General features: G+C 37.1%; 1 long non-coding RNA gene across 1 annotated transcript in view; it reads right to left on the bottom strand.

Annotated features, from left to right (window-relative positions):
* LOC129872393 (uncharacterized) overlaps positions 1-17,186 on the bottom strand; it is a 35,007-nt gene that overhangs the window by 5,676 nt on the left and 12,145 nt on the right. Inside the window, exon 2 of the long non-coding RNA XR_008762562.1 lies at positions 14,143-14,189. This is a non-coding gene — a long non-coding RNA (uncharacterized LOC129872393). The remainder of the gene's footprint in view (positions 1-14,142; positions 14,190-17,186) is intronic.

Raw genomic sequence — 17,186 nt, 5'->3', positions numbered from 1 at the left:
TCATCCCAATCAGTAATTGGCTCGTGCCCATGATCGGTTCAAACCCTCCACTTGAGAGTACTTATACTTTGATGATCCGTGTTTCGAGCTTCATCATAACACTAGCCTGATTCCAGTGGATACCACTTATCCTTCTAATAACCTCATAATGCAGCAGTTGTTCTATAAATCAACATTCTCTCTTCTTGCAGGATCTCACTAATCTCCAAAGTGGAGTCACGTATACATAATACTTCTTTATGCCTCATGATTTTTTTTCTTTATCATGTGCTTAAGGCTCACTTTTAATCCTGCTTAAAACCATATCAACTTCGTTGTAGTAGTGGCCTTATCTTATCACCTTTTTATCGTACTATGCCTTCAGTTCATAACTATCTATTTCCCTTTTCGTTCGATTCTCATACTTAATTAATCATTTCTATCTCGAGTGTCTCCCCTGGTAATCCTTTCACTTCTCTTTTCTATGTCCATTTTGTTTTGTGCTCAGGAAGTTCCATGTTACTCCTATATCCTCCGAAAAACATTAGTTTTACATGACCTTCCTTTCTTGTTTTCAAAACATTTCTTGTTTATCTCTATCTGCTCTTACTATACCAGTCATTTCTGGCATTCATCCTGTCTTGTCGCTGGTTCACTTTCGCTACCCTTTGACCTTTTATTCTGAACTCTCCTTATAAAGTTGTGCAAGTCCTTCTTACTCGTTCACTATTTGCCCTTCTATTCTTCCTAAATCACCTCGTATCCTTTAATTACTTCTTTACTAGGCTTTCCTTACTCTCATAACGATCTTCGTTATATTCACATAGTATCTTGTTCGCATTCAATCCCATAGTATAACACTGTTTAACTTTCTTCACGATTCTTACTATGGGTTACTTACCCTTCTTAGTTAGTCTTATCCTTAACGTCTCACAAGCTGTCTTATTAATACTTCACATCTGTCACCATCCTTTGTCCCTTGTACTCTCGTCTTCATCATATTGTTACTTCTTCTAACTATAACTTGTCATAGTTTATCCTTATGTGCCAATTCAGTCGGTGCCTTAATATATCGTTCTATTCATATCTATCAGTCTTTCCTAAGTTAGCTTTGTTGGCTTATAGGTCCTTTCCAACTTCGTTCTACTATACCAGTATTGACCTCCTAGTTTCTATTGCCATTAATTTCGCAATTAACTTATTTCTCGAGGTCGGCCATACTTGTTTAGTCAAATCTCATCATTGTTGTGAGCACCACCTTTCAAGACTTACTACAGTCCTATATCTCATTCTCTTTTTATTTTTATGAAAATTTAGGCAGAGTTTCCTCTATATTTCTTACTATGTCAACACCTGCATGCAGAAAATACCAACAATGCCGCATAGGGCACACATGTATATATTCAGATCATATCAGATTACAGCCACACAGGGCACACATATATAGTCATGTCATCTCATCTCGCAGCCACACAGGGCGCCGACACTTAACAGTATGGAAATGGACTTACCTGTTATGTCCACTCAAGCTGCACCTGTTACACTTTCCTATTTACCTTTTCTTTCACTTTTCAATTGTATATGTCAATCGTATTTCAATACCTTACCTGATATATATCTTTCATGCCTTTGCTTACCTGCGTGTTATGTAACTTCCGATATCATTAGTTGCTTTGCTTCTATCGATGTGGTCCTCCTGCTAAAATCACCAATTAGTATGAGGAATTTCATTCCTTATGACTCGGCTCTATTGCACGATCTGAGATATGAAAGAAAGTAACATTTTAAATGTCCTGTAGCCTCCTATCTATAGATGTGGTGCACAACACACCGATAGAAAAGACTCTACTAGACACGGTCTGTAGATATTCTAAGGATGAACTGCTCTGATACCACTTCTGTCACAACCCAACCCCGTAGGCCACAACTAGGGTCCGAATTGGACCCACTTATGCGTATCTATCAGCTACCCTTAAGTTGAACCGTGTGTGATGTAATGCTATATACAAACCCCAATGGGTCAAAACTTTTTTTCAAGAACCTGTAGCCTCATTCACCTATATCATAATAGGAAAGGGCATGCGAGCCAATGAGGCTGCCATACCACGAAAACATTTGCAATATGTCGTATGAGCACAATTGAAACAAACTTACAAATAACCCACATACACATGTCTACAGACCTCTAAGAGTAATAACTGCATCATATGGCGGGACAAGCCCCCACCGTACCTATGAATAAATAAATATACATATTAAATGACCAGTATCAAAAATTAGGCTCCAGGATAGTAAAGCACTTCCGACATAGCTGAGAGGAACTCCTAAGCTGACCAATCTCTAAAATGAACATCTGTACCTCCGGGCATGAAACGCAGCCCCCCAGAGAATGAAGGGTCAGTACAACATATGTACTGAGTATATAAACCATAACATATCATAACTGAAACAACAACTGAAATGGGGATACAGAAGACATGTATAACAGTTAACAGATTACTGTACCTGCAGCTTAGGACATGCAGTCATATACCTTATCATACCCTGTACCCGGCCCTTTAGTGAACTCGGTATCATAATAGTTTCATCATAATCATGTGTCGTCATATCATTATGTATATAGCATACCATCATCATACAGTAAAATACGTTGAGGAACTTTTGGCCCGATCTATAATTTTAAAACAATACCGAAGAACATACGGCTCAATCCATATTTTCCATCATATCATCATATATATATCCGGCCCGGGATGCGGTGACGAGCATCATCACATACGGCGTCATCATATGCGTCACTTCATTGTATATGATATTTCACCCTCGTATACTTCATACATATATATATAGCCGGCTCGGTACTCGGTGAATAAATAGTAAAACTTGGCACGACCGCGTTCCCGGCCCTCTTATGGGACTCAGAGGAAAATGGGTTACAGGGTGCTTGAGTAGAGTAGTGAGAAACTATATGCAACTAAGTCATCATTTGATACTCAATGAAACAGTCAAGTGAATCGTCACCTGAAGATCAGAGTAGTAATGTCTCAAGTATCTTCTAAACATCGTTACGGAGTATATCAACTGGAGTTTCAGGAATCGTAGACGTGTATCGAGACAATGTTAAACAAATTATGGAAGTAGAGACATTTGTCGTCGTAGAGACTTTAGGAATAGGAGCTGGCACATTCAAGTATTATTCAGCAAATAGGAGACTCGAGGGTAGTTCAACTATTTTAAGAATTCTAATACCAGGTAGTAAATGAAAGTCACAAGTTATACATGGAGCTTATAACTGGAACTACCTCCACCTCATATCATATGATATTACATTTATACCTAATATATTCCAAAAGGAAGAACAAACAGGCTTTACATATACTACCGTTCATGATCTAGTAGCTTGGAAAGGCAATAACTCAACTATTACCGAAGTCTTAACATTATAAAGTGAATACAGTTTATGAATTACACTTGGATTTTCACGAGTGGAATTATTCCCACATTTTGTATACAAACCATTCATAACTTATACCTAAGACATGCCAAAAGAAAAGAAGAATAGCTCTACATACTTGTTATGGGTTAGTCTTTGTCTCGGTCGCCTTGTCATCCCGTGAACCTAGGTAACATGAAATAAATACGAACATCAACCTCTTTAGACCTTTCAGCGTCTTACATTACTTAAGAGTATTCATAAACCCCATTCCCTCGCTCGCCTTCTCGACTAGTTCCTTAACTAGTTAAGGCGTTAACGAAAATCGGACAACACCTTCCATATAATGTGCCCTATTCAAATTCCCAATAACGTCCCTAATATCTACAGCCAACCAACAACATAACTAGAAGCTCGAGTGTATAAGACTTCTAAATTAGTAGCTTACATAGGTAAATCGAGTCCTACGACTCATTACTTGGGCTCCAATTCCTTTCGGATTCTTATGACTCTATTTCCAACCTTCTCTACTATAGGGTATCACATTCTCCTTTCCTTGGAGTTATTTGATAGTGTCATAGCTTATCCGGTTCACATAATAATGTCTAAAGAACTTAAGAGACATTCTGAGCTCGAAAGTGTGGGGTGTAACATTTGTCATGACCCAAGCTACACCCTAGTTACGACACGGCAATGAGAATCCTGAAGGACCCCAACCAAGTCTCTTAGTGTATCATACGTTAGCATACATAAGGTATTTAAAGTAGTAAAGTCAGGACATAGTTGAAGAAATAAAGTTTCAATAGGAATACCTCATGAAAGTAGAGAACAACATCAAGAATGCGACAACATAGACTACGTAAACATCTAACATGCCTCTATCAAACTAGGTGGGGGCATAAGACAAGGTCTATCTGACCAATGAAAACATATAAAGTAATAAGAATGATGAAAAGATTAAAATAAGGTCTTTTCCTCAAAGCATGAGGACTTGACTCAACTCTAGCCATGAGTAGGAGGTGCACGATGTTTGTCCAATTCCTATATTATGATACAATGTAGGTAAAACATATGCGTTAGTACATGGAATATACTAATTATGAGAGAAGTATGCATGAAGAATGAAAATATGACATAATCAATATGAGCATGGGATGCATGCCAATATCTTTAAAGCATGAGTAAAACCTTGAAAACATTTAAACATCGCAATCATGTGGTCAATACATCAAAACATCATCATGAGGACTTATACCTTTACATATACCTTTTGTGTGGGATAGGACCTTAACCGATACTTAAGACAATGTGAGCTATAATATGGAATTTGATGTACTCCTACATCTAGAAGGGGGAGGCTACTTGCTAAGTTAGACTCCGTGGTGGGACTTTCTTTAAAATTGAGCTATTTATGGATCCACTAGCCACACCATGTTGGCACTTTAAACCTATGAGGGCAAAGTAGTTAGGGACTAAAGGTTGCTACTAGGATTCCCTTGGATAACCACTTTGGCTACCAGACTGAACCGCAATGTTCTCTCAGTTCTTAGTCATTATCCCAATGGATGTCATAAATCATAGTTATTTACATTATTAGGAAATGCTATATTAGATACTAATCCATTATTATAAAATAATCATAAGTGTAACTCATTCATCATCCTTTTCATTAGTATGTGAGGAAAACCCATCACAACCTTTATACTTTGTTGGAAACATCATAATCATTAATTACTTTTTATGAGTTACTCATAAGCCTTGATAGTCATTCATAAAACATCCATTGACATCCTTCATAGTTCATGATAATAAATCCTTGAAACTATACTTGAAAATAGAACATAGCATGGGTCATTGAATTTTAACTTGAAATCATGTAATAGGATATGAATTATGCATAATTTGATCAAATATCATAAGATAAATCATAATCAAGAAGACCCATTCAAATTCCATGAAAGACTAGGGCTTAGAAGATGAATTCATAAAAGATATTTGGAGAAAACCTTTGGACTCCATGGATGAAAGGATCCATGAATTAATTCCCACATACCTTAGATTTTAGAATCCCTAATTTTCTCTTGAATTGGAGACTTGACTTGATTTCTCTAGGAATTTGCTTAAGGAAGAAGAAGACTTAGAGAGAGATCTTTAGTGAGAGAATTTTAGGACTTTGGATTTTAGGGTGAGAATGCAAGAGTTAGGAGGGATTAGGGTAGTTAATAGGATATAATAAACACCAAAAAATCATCCACATTCATTAATGAGACAATAGAAAAAAGATCAAAACACCCTAACTTAACTGAATTGGGCATCTGTATGGATGAGCCACGGCCCGTGAAGCTCACCACGAGTCATGGTGATGATTGTTGTCCTTAGGGCTAGACAAGGTCAGGAAAGGTAGATTCCATGGAGGCCATTGCAGCTTGTGGTGCTTATCATGGGTCATGGTCTCTATCGTGGTCCTCACCCTAACTCAAGAGTCTTGGAGGTCAATTTCATGGATGGCTTCACAGTCTATGATACGCACATTTTTTTTAATCCTATTTTGGGTGGATTGGGTCGTGTTGTAAATGCCCTGGCTAAACCTATTGATGGTAGAGGTGAAATTTCAGCTTCTGAATTTCGATTAATTGAATCTGCCGCCCCGGGTATTATTTCACGCCATTCCGTATATGAGCCTCTTCAAACCGGACTTATTGCTATTGATTCGATGATCCCTATAGGGCGTGGTCAATGAGAATTAATTATTGGGGACAGACAGACTGGTAAAACAGCAGTAGGCACAGATACGATTCTCAATCAACAAGGTCAAAATGTAATATGTGTTTATGTAGCTATTGGGCAAAAAGCGTCTTCTGTGGCCCAGGTAGTAACTACTTTACAGGAAAGGGGAGCGATGGAATACACTATTGTGGTAGCCGAAATGGCGGATTCCCCTACTACACGAGCTGTAGAACCCTCTATAGTTCTTTCCCCTTTGACTACCCTGATCCTTGACACCTATACGAACCTTTTCCATGAGCTGTAAACCTGAGTACGGCCCATGAAGGGTCTTGTGGCTAGCATTTGGTGTAAACTTTCTGTGAAACTTCCTTTAAACCTCCTTTTTTGACTTTTAAACTTTCAGGGTCTTACACAGACCATGCGAGCTATAACATGGAATTCAATTTTACTGCCACACCAAAAAAAGATAGATTAGTTTCAAAGGTAGAATTCGTGAGTAACATCATAAATATGAGCTATTTGTTGTCCACTAGCTAGGCCAATGAAGGCAACCTACGGGGGTACATAGCTTGGAACTAGAGGTTGCTAGTAGAGTTCCCTTTGGGTCACTTCTTGAGCTTTTGAACCAAACCCCACCTCAAAGTTGTCTCGATTCTTAGTCAATATTCGAATGGAATTTATAAATCATAATCAATAATAGCGTTAGAAAAGTCTAAATAAATATTAATCCACATCATAACATAATTTTATGAGTAGCTTATAACATAGTGATTCCTACAAGTATGAGAAAACCTTCCATCTTTATAAATCCGTGATTCGGTGAGAAAATCTTTCACCCTTACATGAATGTGTGAGAAACCCTTTCACAACCTTTATACTTGCTTGGTAATATACTTGAAACCATAATTCATCATCATTATCACAAATCATTCATAAATCCTTTATTAAGTCCATGATCATAATTCCATAAATTCATACTTGAAAATAGCACAATGCATGGATCCATATAAAATCAATTGAATGTATGTAATAAAGCTTAAATCATGCATAATTGAATCATTAATCATTGAAGTACATCATATATGAATTGACCCAATGAAATTTCATAAAAATCTAGGGTTAGAAGATAATTCATAAAGAGAAGAATTTTAAAAACCTTGGGACTCCATGGATGGAAAGGATCTATGCATGCATTCCCACATACCTGGACTTAAAAATTTGAATCAACTCTTTTAATGGAAGCTTGGAGATTTTGCCCTAGTTCTTGCCTTTGAGAGAATTGAGAGAAACTTTAGAGGATTTAACTTGTGATTTTTAAGAATTAGGGTTTATGAGGGTTAGGAGTTATTTATAGTCTAGGAATCAACCCCCCAAAACTTTCAAGTTCATAGTTAAAACAATGGGAAAAGAACCAAACACCCCTTATTTAAGTCTGTCGGATTGACCTACGAATGGGGACTTACAGATTGGAGGTTATCTGATGAGTCGTAGGAGAAGGGTCATAGGATTATTGCTCTAAAAGATGACCTACTAGAAATCGCACAGAATACCTACAACTTGGGTATATGACTCATCGACGGAATTATGGGTCATAGGTTCTAGTCACTAACCTCCGCAAAACATAGCCAAAAATCCAAAAATCCAAAACTCAGGACCCAACCTCCAAGTCCATCCTATGGTTTATCAGACCTTCTATGGGTCATATGTACCCCTCATCCTGGCTACTTTTCTCAAATACATGAAACTCAAAGTTAATGAACCTCACCTACGGGTCCTTCTTACGAATTGTAGGAACTTTTATGGTCCATTGGAACCTCTCATAGAGTGAGTCTATAGTAAATTTTCCATTTTTCAAAGCTCTTCCTATGAGCCTATACTTTTGCTCGTCAACCCTCTAACGGATCATCAAAGGGACTTATCTCAGATAACACAATTTCCCTTCATATACTGGACCTTCTACCACCGCCCGCCTATGGCTCGTAGGTCATCTCGTAGAAACCTACACCATTAAAATTTATGTAAATCTTCTCCTTGCTTTGGATTTTCAACTTCTGGGTCTTTCACATAAGTGATACTAAGCTCAAAAATCATATCTTGAATTATAAGTGAGACTAAGCTTAAAAAGCATATCCTAAAATAATTTGTATTGAGGTTTAAAATAATGTCATGCTTGCTTTCATGCTTAAAAGTCATAAATTCATAAGAGACCATAGAAATCATACTAAATCAGTGCATTAGTATTTGTAAAACCAAAGTGAATCAGCAAAAATATAGAATATGATGAAAGATCATAATTTAATAGAAAGGCCTAACTTTTGCTCTGAATAATCTTACAGAATTCATGAGAATAAAAATACCTTACTCATGAGAGGTAAATGATACTCTCATTGAAGCATTGCATACCTGAAAGAAAAAACGCCGACTTGAAACCTTAGACTTAGGCTTGAAGGTAAAGAAGCCTAACTTGTTTCTTAAGAGAACTTTAGAATGTGTGAATTTAATTTTTCTATGGATTAGGTGTGAATGGGGAGGTTATTAAGCTATAATATAGACTTACAAAAGTTAATTTAAGGTAAAAGGTCAAGAATACCCTTCTTGAAATGTATGAAGAATATTAAAATCAAAGAAAATGACCTTTTAATGAACCCATAGGCCAAATTGGTTGTATGGATGTCTCCTTGCTGAACTATTTGGCGAGTCATGAAAAGGTCACTTTAGATCACCAAAATATTCAAAGTTTGAAGGTTTTCAATCCCATTGGGTAATACAATTAGGCGAAGTCGCCTAACCATTCAGCCAGTCGCCAAATTGGCAGGTGAACTCTCTGAATTTCCTAGTATGGACATGCACTAGTAAATAATCATAACTTTCTAGTCTAAACTCCAAATGATTCAAACTTGCTGGAGTTTAAAAGAAGACTCATAGAGATTTAATTTGATAGGTCATAAGCCATCTAATTATTTATATGCTAAGAGATATGGTTATTTGAATTGACCCTTATATGACTCATGCGAAAACTTAGCTGATAGAAATGATTTGAACTTGGCATGATGTTTTATGTTTCTTATGACCCTAAACGACATCCAAAACACTTCAAATACTTGAAAAGGACCTTAACATATATGTACAACTTAAAAGTCCTTGGATTCGGGAGTATATGCATATGGAGGATGTTTCGATTATTTGATTAGAAGTTGCAGGGCGTTACAACTGGATACCTAGATACATTGTTGAGCGAGAATAGATTTAACCAATTATGGAGCATTATGTTATTTTCCCCTATTTGAACAAAGCATGGTAAATTAGGTGTATCTCCATTCTAGATACAAATCAATCTACATGCTCCTTATATTTTATGTTTTATCTCTCTATTCCTCTCTCGAGTTCAAAAGTAGAAAATATATTTATCTCAATGACGGCCAAGCATCAAAATAATAAGCATAAGAATATAAGAACAGCTAATATAATAACCAAATAAGCCAAATCAAGATTTACTAAACAATCATTTAATTAGTTATCATAATCCTAGAATGAGAAGTTTTGCTCCACATACACATGAAGTAATTACAACAAATCATTCAAAGAAAAGATGTAAAAAATAATAATAATAATAATAAAGGAGAAGAAAAGATGAAATCAAAATTCTCCTCCACGGTGGCTCCTAGTTCTTCCTAGGTGAAAAGTTACATAAAAATTGATTTTATAGAATATATATACGTATAGGAAAAACTTCAAAATAAAATACATGAGTCCAAAATAAATTAGAAAATCAAAAACCCAAAAGAATTGGGTTTGCACTGTATGTGCGTCGCTGGCCGCCTCAAACTCCTCTTGCTACTTTAAAAACTGTCATGTGGTATATTCTTTTTCAAATTGCAATTTTTTATTCCTTATATAGAAATAATAATATAATATTGAAAGCCTACAATTAAGTTGTCTTCTTGATTTCCATCCATAATTTTCATCTTTAATTCTTCTTGGCTCCATATTTTTTCATCTTCACATTATTTTAATCCTACAACTAAAATACCCTATTAAACACAATCCATAAAATTCATGCTCAATAAGGACAAATGAAAATATTAAATTTGAGGTGAATAATGAATAGAATATGTGTTTTGGGCTCATATCAAGTCTAGCTTGCAATTTGGTTTGATTGTAATGTGTTATGCTGAAAGGATTTGATTCATTCTTGTATATGCATCTTGTCTAGAACTTTCCCCAAAATGTATTTCAAGACAAAATTAAAGATTTTACTTGGCTTGAAAGATGAACCTAGGACCTTTTTGACCAACCACTCTATTCCAATTTTTCCTCCAATGATGTGATCTTAGTCATCCCCTTTGAGCCTAAATCGAATATTTTTGACACTATATCGCATACCTTGTACCTTTGTAACTCTCTATCTTGACAACCTCATGTCATCCTATTTTCTAATGATTTTTGAGGTAGGCCAAAAGCCTACATTTTAGGGGGGAGGGAATAGAAAAAGTGTTGAAATGTAAGCAAAAGCCTAAGTTTGGGTGTTTGCGCAAAAAGAAAACAAAGAGGTTTGACCCAAATGTATAGAGCACCATACTTCAAAAAGGAAAAAAGTGTGAAAATGATTAAGGATGCAAAAAACAGAAAGCAAAAATATATAGGTGCTAGCTTAATTATGCACATGCCTCAAGTGAAAAGAATAAGCGAAGTTGAAATAAGTGATCAACATAGAAAGGGAGAATTAAGGTGGAAAGGAAATCCAAAAATGAGCGGTGTGCACAATTGCAAAGTGAAAGCATTGAGGAAGCATCTTAGTAACTTGAAAAAATTATACCCTACCTTTTTTCCAAGCCTATGCTAATGTCACAAAATCTTGGGGATTTTAAGCCTTGTGAATCTACATAGTGGAGATCTACATACAAGGCAGGCCTATGGGTTAATGTATGTATACTTAAATTTATTTGTTAGAGTGAGTTTCTTTGCATGAGTGGGATTGTCTCTTGTGTGAGTGTAATTGCATCCCTTGAATTAACATTCCTAATTGTGTATGGGATTCTCTCTCGTATGAGTGGCGTGGCATCCTTCACGTGATATGGTGAAATCTTGATTTCAATTTAGTTGCATGTATGGGATAAATTTGTGTTAACCTTTAGGCAAACCATGAAAGTTGTTGTCATTGGTTTGAGATGATTTGAGATTGTGCTTGAATGAAAATGTGTCCCAAAATGATGCTTTGAAAGGGTTTTGTTTGAAAAGAAAGGAAAACCTTTGCTTAGCAAATGATGGTCGAAACAATAGTGAATTGTGCTTGTTAATAGAGTATTTTTTTTTGTTTGAGTCGAGCATGTATTTATATAAATCTACCTTGGGTTTAGCTGTGCTTGATTCCTATGCTTAGTGAATGTTTTTCTTGAGGACAAGCAATAATTCAAGTTTGGGGGTTTGATGAGTTGACCTTTTACCGACTCATTGGACTCAAATTCATGAATTATTCTTGTGTTTTAATGCTAATTGAAGGGCTTTTAGGCCCTAGTTCTCTTGTATGTAGGCATTCCTTAGAAAAAGCAAGTTTGATGGATTTAGAACTGAAAACCACTGATCACACCGATGAAGGAATTGGCATCCCATAGGAACAAACAAACACCTCACCGGCTTGAATGGAATAATGTTATCTCAAATATAGCTCTACAATTGGGGTGGTACAATAAATGATCGGAGGTGCACTTGTCCTAGAGCAGCAACTCCTATTTGAATTGAAGGTCGAAGTGATGAAGCAACTTGCGCTCCACAATTCTTGATCGGCGTTCCACCTGTCCAATAAGTCTCAAACTAAAAATTGATTGATAAAAATGCAATTATGGAAATTAGTGCTCCCTTGAAAGGTTCCAAAGAGAAAACGGGAATTTCTGCAAATATGTACCTTTATAACCTTTCCAATTAGGGATAGTGTAGAGAGACCTCTTTGCGTGAAAATATATTCATAGAGAATAGTAAAGAACTTCTTAACTTGTAGAGGAAGAAACCTCAAATTTGTATCACTCTAAGCTTGGATTCAAATTTTGTTGCTCAATTTTAGTTTCGAATGGAGATTTCCTACATAGGTATTGTCTTTATTTCTTCTTTATAAGTAGCTAAATTCATAACTAACTAGGGGTGTGTGTGCTAGATGGGGTGTAAATGTCACGACCTAACCCCGTAGGCCGCGACTGGGGTCTGACCTGGACCTCCGTATGCATACCTATCAGTTATAGTCAAACCGAGCTATGCACAAAGTGATACTACTTACAAAATCCCAATGAGTTAAAACTTTTTTGAATACGTGTAGCCCCTTCCATTCGTACTATATCATGAAAGGGCACACAAGCCGACAAGGATGTTGTAACATAAAAACATTTACAATATGCCGTATAGGCACAATCGCAATGAACTCACAAACAACCCACACATATATGTCTATAGACCTCTAAGAATAGTAACAGCAACATATGGCAGAACAGGGCCCCCACCGTACCCCTGCATATACAAATATATACATAGAAGATCTAATACCCAAAGGCTTGGCTCCGATTCAATGGAGCTTCTCCCAAACTTGCCAAGTGGAACCCTAAGATGGCGGATCCCCAAAGTGTACGTTTGTACCTGCGGGCATGAAACGCATCCCTCCGGAGAACGGGGGGTCAGTACGATATATGTACTGAGTATATAAAGCATAACAACACATAACTGAGATAACAACTGAAATAGGGATGCAGGAAACAAGTATGACAGTTAAGAGCTCACTATACCTGCATCTTATGAAAAGAGAGCATGTATATCACCCTCACATATAACTCCCGGCCCGTCATGGGACTCATAGTTGCAAATGTATCGACATATCATTGTGTGCAAGCCTATCTATTACACCCGACCCTTTAGTAAGGGACTCGATGAACAATCGTCTCATCATTTATCATGCCCGGCCCTTCATGGGACACGGTGAATAATCATTTCATTATTTATCATATTCGGCCCTTCATGGGATGCGGTGAATAATCATTTCATTATTTATCATGCCCGACCCTTCATGGGATGCGGTGAATAATCATTTCATCCTTTATCATGCCCGACCCTTCATGGGACGCGGTGAATTTATCATGCCCGGCCCTTCATGGAACGCGGTGAATTTATCATGCCTGACCCTTCATGGGACGAGGTGAATTTATCATGCCCGACCCTTCATGGGACGTGGTGAATTTATCATGCCCGGCCCTTCATGAGACACAATGAATAATGTATTAACAGCCTGGATGAATAGAGTAGCCAGGAACCATATGCAATTTAACTCATCATCTAAGACTTAATGAAACAACCAAGTGAACCGGCACTTGAAGACCAGGGTAGTACTCATTTCAAGTACCCTGAAAAATATCGTTAGGGGTCATATCTACTGGAGTCTCAGGAATATTAGATGTATATACAGACAAGACTAAACAGCTCATAGAACAAGAGACGTTTGTCATCGCAGAGACCTTAGGGGTAGGAGCTTATACATTCAATTAACATTCAGCATATAGGAGACTCGAGAACTTTACATTAAGACCTGACTAAGAGTCATGGATCATGTCTTCGTATATAGAAGACTCGAGGGTGATAGCTCAGCTGCCTTAAGAGCCTTAGCATTTAGAAGTGAACACGAGTCACGTGCTATATTTGGAACTTACAACTGGAACTACCTCAACACTCATATCATACCTCAGTTCATTTACGTTTAAGAATTCCCAAAAGAAAGGAGCAATAGGCTATACATATATTACCTTTTATCCTATAGAAGCCTTAAGAAGGCAATAGCTCAACTATTACAGGAGTTCTACCATCACGAAGTGGATAAGAATTATGAACTGTACTCGGGGCTTTATGAATAAAATTATCCCCATGTTTCATATACAAACCATTCATAACTTATACCTAAGACATGCCAAAATAAAGAAGAATAGATTTACATACTTATGCCAAAAACATGCCAAGATGAAAGGTTCACATACCTCGTATGGGTTACTCTTTGTCACGTTTGCCTCGTCATCCTTTGAACCTATTCAACATGAAAGTAATACGAATATCAATCACTCTTGACTTTTCAACATCTTTAATTAGTTAATGCATTAACGAAAATCGGACAGCATCTCCTCTATAATGTGCCCTAATTGAATTTCAAAATCCACTCCTAATACCTAAATCCAACCAACAACAATTACCTGAAAAATATGTTTAAGAAATTCACATCAACAATATACAACATAAACTCCAAATGACTCGCTCGAAACTACGATACCAAAAGAGGGTTTCTAGTTTCAGTTTTCTAAAACCTTTAATTACACGAGATGCAGGGTCGGGTGGATGCAACCAAAAGCAACCACACATCTTTTAAAACATGTTCCAGCATCTTAACACACCACCACACGACCAGCAGCAGCCCCTACACGCACAACACCTCATTTTGACTACAATTTAACTATAACTATCCCAATTTAGTTTATTTCGCACGTCGAGCATTTCCATGACTTTATTAAACTTACAGCATAATAAAAGGTGTGTAATATACCCTATAACAACACCATAAACTTTAAATTTTAAGGTAAGACCTTACCTTATCCGAAATTGGCCAAAACTCACCAAAATTGTGCCTCGGAACTTCTCTAGCGCGATTTAAACGCCGTGGCTGCTTGCTATACGTTTTGGGCTGCACCAAGCCATGATTTTATACTACTAATACCTTCATATCATCTTGGTATACTCTATATAATTAATTTATGGAACGAAATTGTGACTTACCTTTTTTTTCCTCCTAGTCGTCACCCTTTTCTCTCCAAACTAGGGTTTTGTTCTTCTCTTTGCCTTGGATGATTTTTTCAACATGAACTGAAGTTAATAGTCATGTATAAATATATATAGTTGGTGCTAGGAGGTGACATGTGTTATCCCCTATTGGTCCATCGTATCCATGCAATCAAGGAGGGGCTGCCACGTGGCAGTAGGGTCCACCACCCCCTTAAGAAGGTGGGTCACCTACTCGACCCCAAGAAGGTGGGTCACCTGCTTTCTTGAGGTGGTTCCATATGTCCTTCTCTTCTCTTCCTCGTGGGTTCGTATTCTCGTCTTATTTTAAAAGCTTATGTAATCTGTGCTTCGCAAGCTTGGTATATCCTCAAGTAGCTTAGGTATGCAAGACTTCTAAGTTAGTAGCTTCCGTAGGTAAATCGAGTCCTACGACTCATTACTTGGCCTCCAATTCCTTTCAGATTCTTATGACTCTAATTCCAACCTTCTCTACTATGGGGAATCACATTCTCCCTTCCTTAGGGTTGTTTGATAGTGTCATATATTATCCAGCTCAAAAGTCTGGGGTGAAACATCCTTCCCCCCTTTAGAATATTCATCCTCGAATGTTTTTTAATCTTATAAGGTCTTATCGAGACTTTGGGAATTCTTAATATCAGTTGTCACCCATAGGTTTCCTACTCGTCAACACCATTGATTTAGGAGTTTAGATTACCTGTAGAAGTAGGAAACCCCTCTGGATATTTTTCTCTATCTTTATTTCATCACATGCTTCCATGGGAGCCACATCCTTAGTTTGCAACTTTCTAATTTGCTGACCCAAGATAGTGATAGGTCGCTACTTATAGGATAACTTTTCTGTTATGTGGACCTCATCCACAAAGAATATTCTGGGGGGTTGCTTATATATTTGCAGAGAATTGATCCGTAAAAATTAAATTTATTGCTTCCAATCGGATGGTAGGTCCAACTCATAGGCGACTTTGCCTATTCTACGAATGATCTAATAATGACTAATGTATCTTCTTCTTGCCGGATTCTATTAAACCTTTCCTTGGTGACGCTTTCACAAATACTTATTCATCCATTTAAACTCGAAAGGTTAACGTCGACTATCTGCGTATGACTTTTATTAACTCTAGGGTTTTAATAGTTTTTCCTGAAAAAGCTTTACTTCGTCAATAACTCGCTGGATCCTCTCTGGGCCTATCCATTAATCGAAGGTTAAAATATCATACTAAGATTCACCTGTGTTCCCAATCCTTTCGGGAATGATCTTCAGTGGTTAGCTATAACTTGAATTTCCTTGTGTAAGATAATAGGTATGGGATCTTATTGTTTCCTTTCTATGCATCTCGCATAACCCTCAGCTGAATATGCCTTCCTAACTTGAAGGGATTGGGTTGATTCTGTCAACCTATTTACTATCACCCGTATGAATTCATACTTTATTATTATGCAAGGTCAGCCTGTACTATAACTCATATTAACTACTTTTCATTTTCGAGTTAGGGTTTCTATCCTCTATAATAGGTTATTGAGCCTATGACATTCAGTTCTATTTAAGTCTATTGTACCATCCCTCTTAACCCAGCTTGTAACACTTTAGGCATGTTATACTGCACTTTTACTCAGATCTTCCCTCCAATTCTTTTATCACACATCTTATCGTAATCTTTGTGCAAATGTGTGTAGGTGCTTAGAACAGTCCAGAAAATGCCTTAGCATCGCTATACTAGCCTCTTTTGTCATACCTGTTTCGCTTTCTTCACTCACTCTTAAGTCTTCTCATATTCCAATATCGGAGAGGCTTCAGTATCTCTTCTCTTTGGCTACTTGTATCTCACAATGTTGGTGGCCAGTAACTCTATTACCAACATCCTGACCTTTAGTCAAGTGTAGCCTGGCTATCCCTTATAATAGATTAAAGTTCTCATTGTGATTCCCTTGTCGTATTCATCCCCTTTATTTGCACCCATTCTTTGATGTTATACTATTCAAGGTCCTTACTAATAATTCTCAACACTGTCTTCGGTGCCATGGGTCCTATCCATTCATTATTGACTTTTAAATCCTGTCAACTCATGCCAGTATGGGATCTCACTTGAAGCCACTTCCCCCCCTTTAGGGTGTACCCATGTCACTATCTGTTTGTGTTCTACCTTACGCCCTTATTTCAAATTTTCCAATTCATATGATTTTTTTCAACACCATTGCTATACTGCACCATATCTATGCCTTCCTTTATATC

This window comes from Solanum dulcamara, chromosome 11 (genome assembly GCF_947179165.1).
Source record: "Solanum dulcamara chromosome 11, daSolDulc1.2, whole genome shotgun sequence".
Classification (NCBI taxonomy): domain Eukaryota; kingdom Viridiplantae; phylum Streptophyta; class Magnoliopsida; order Solanales; family Solanaceae; genus Solanum; species Solanum dulcamara.
This window is presented reverse-complemented; position numbering and strand designations above follow the sequence as displayed.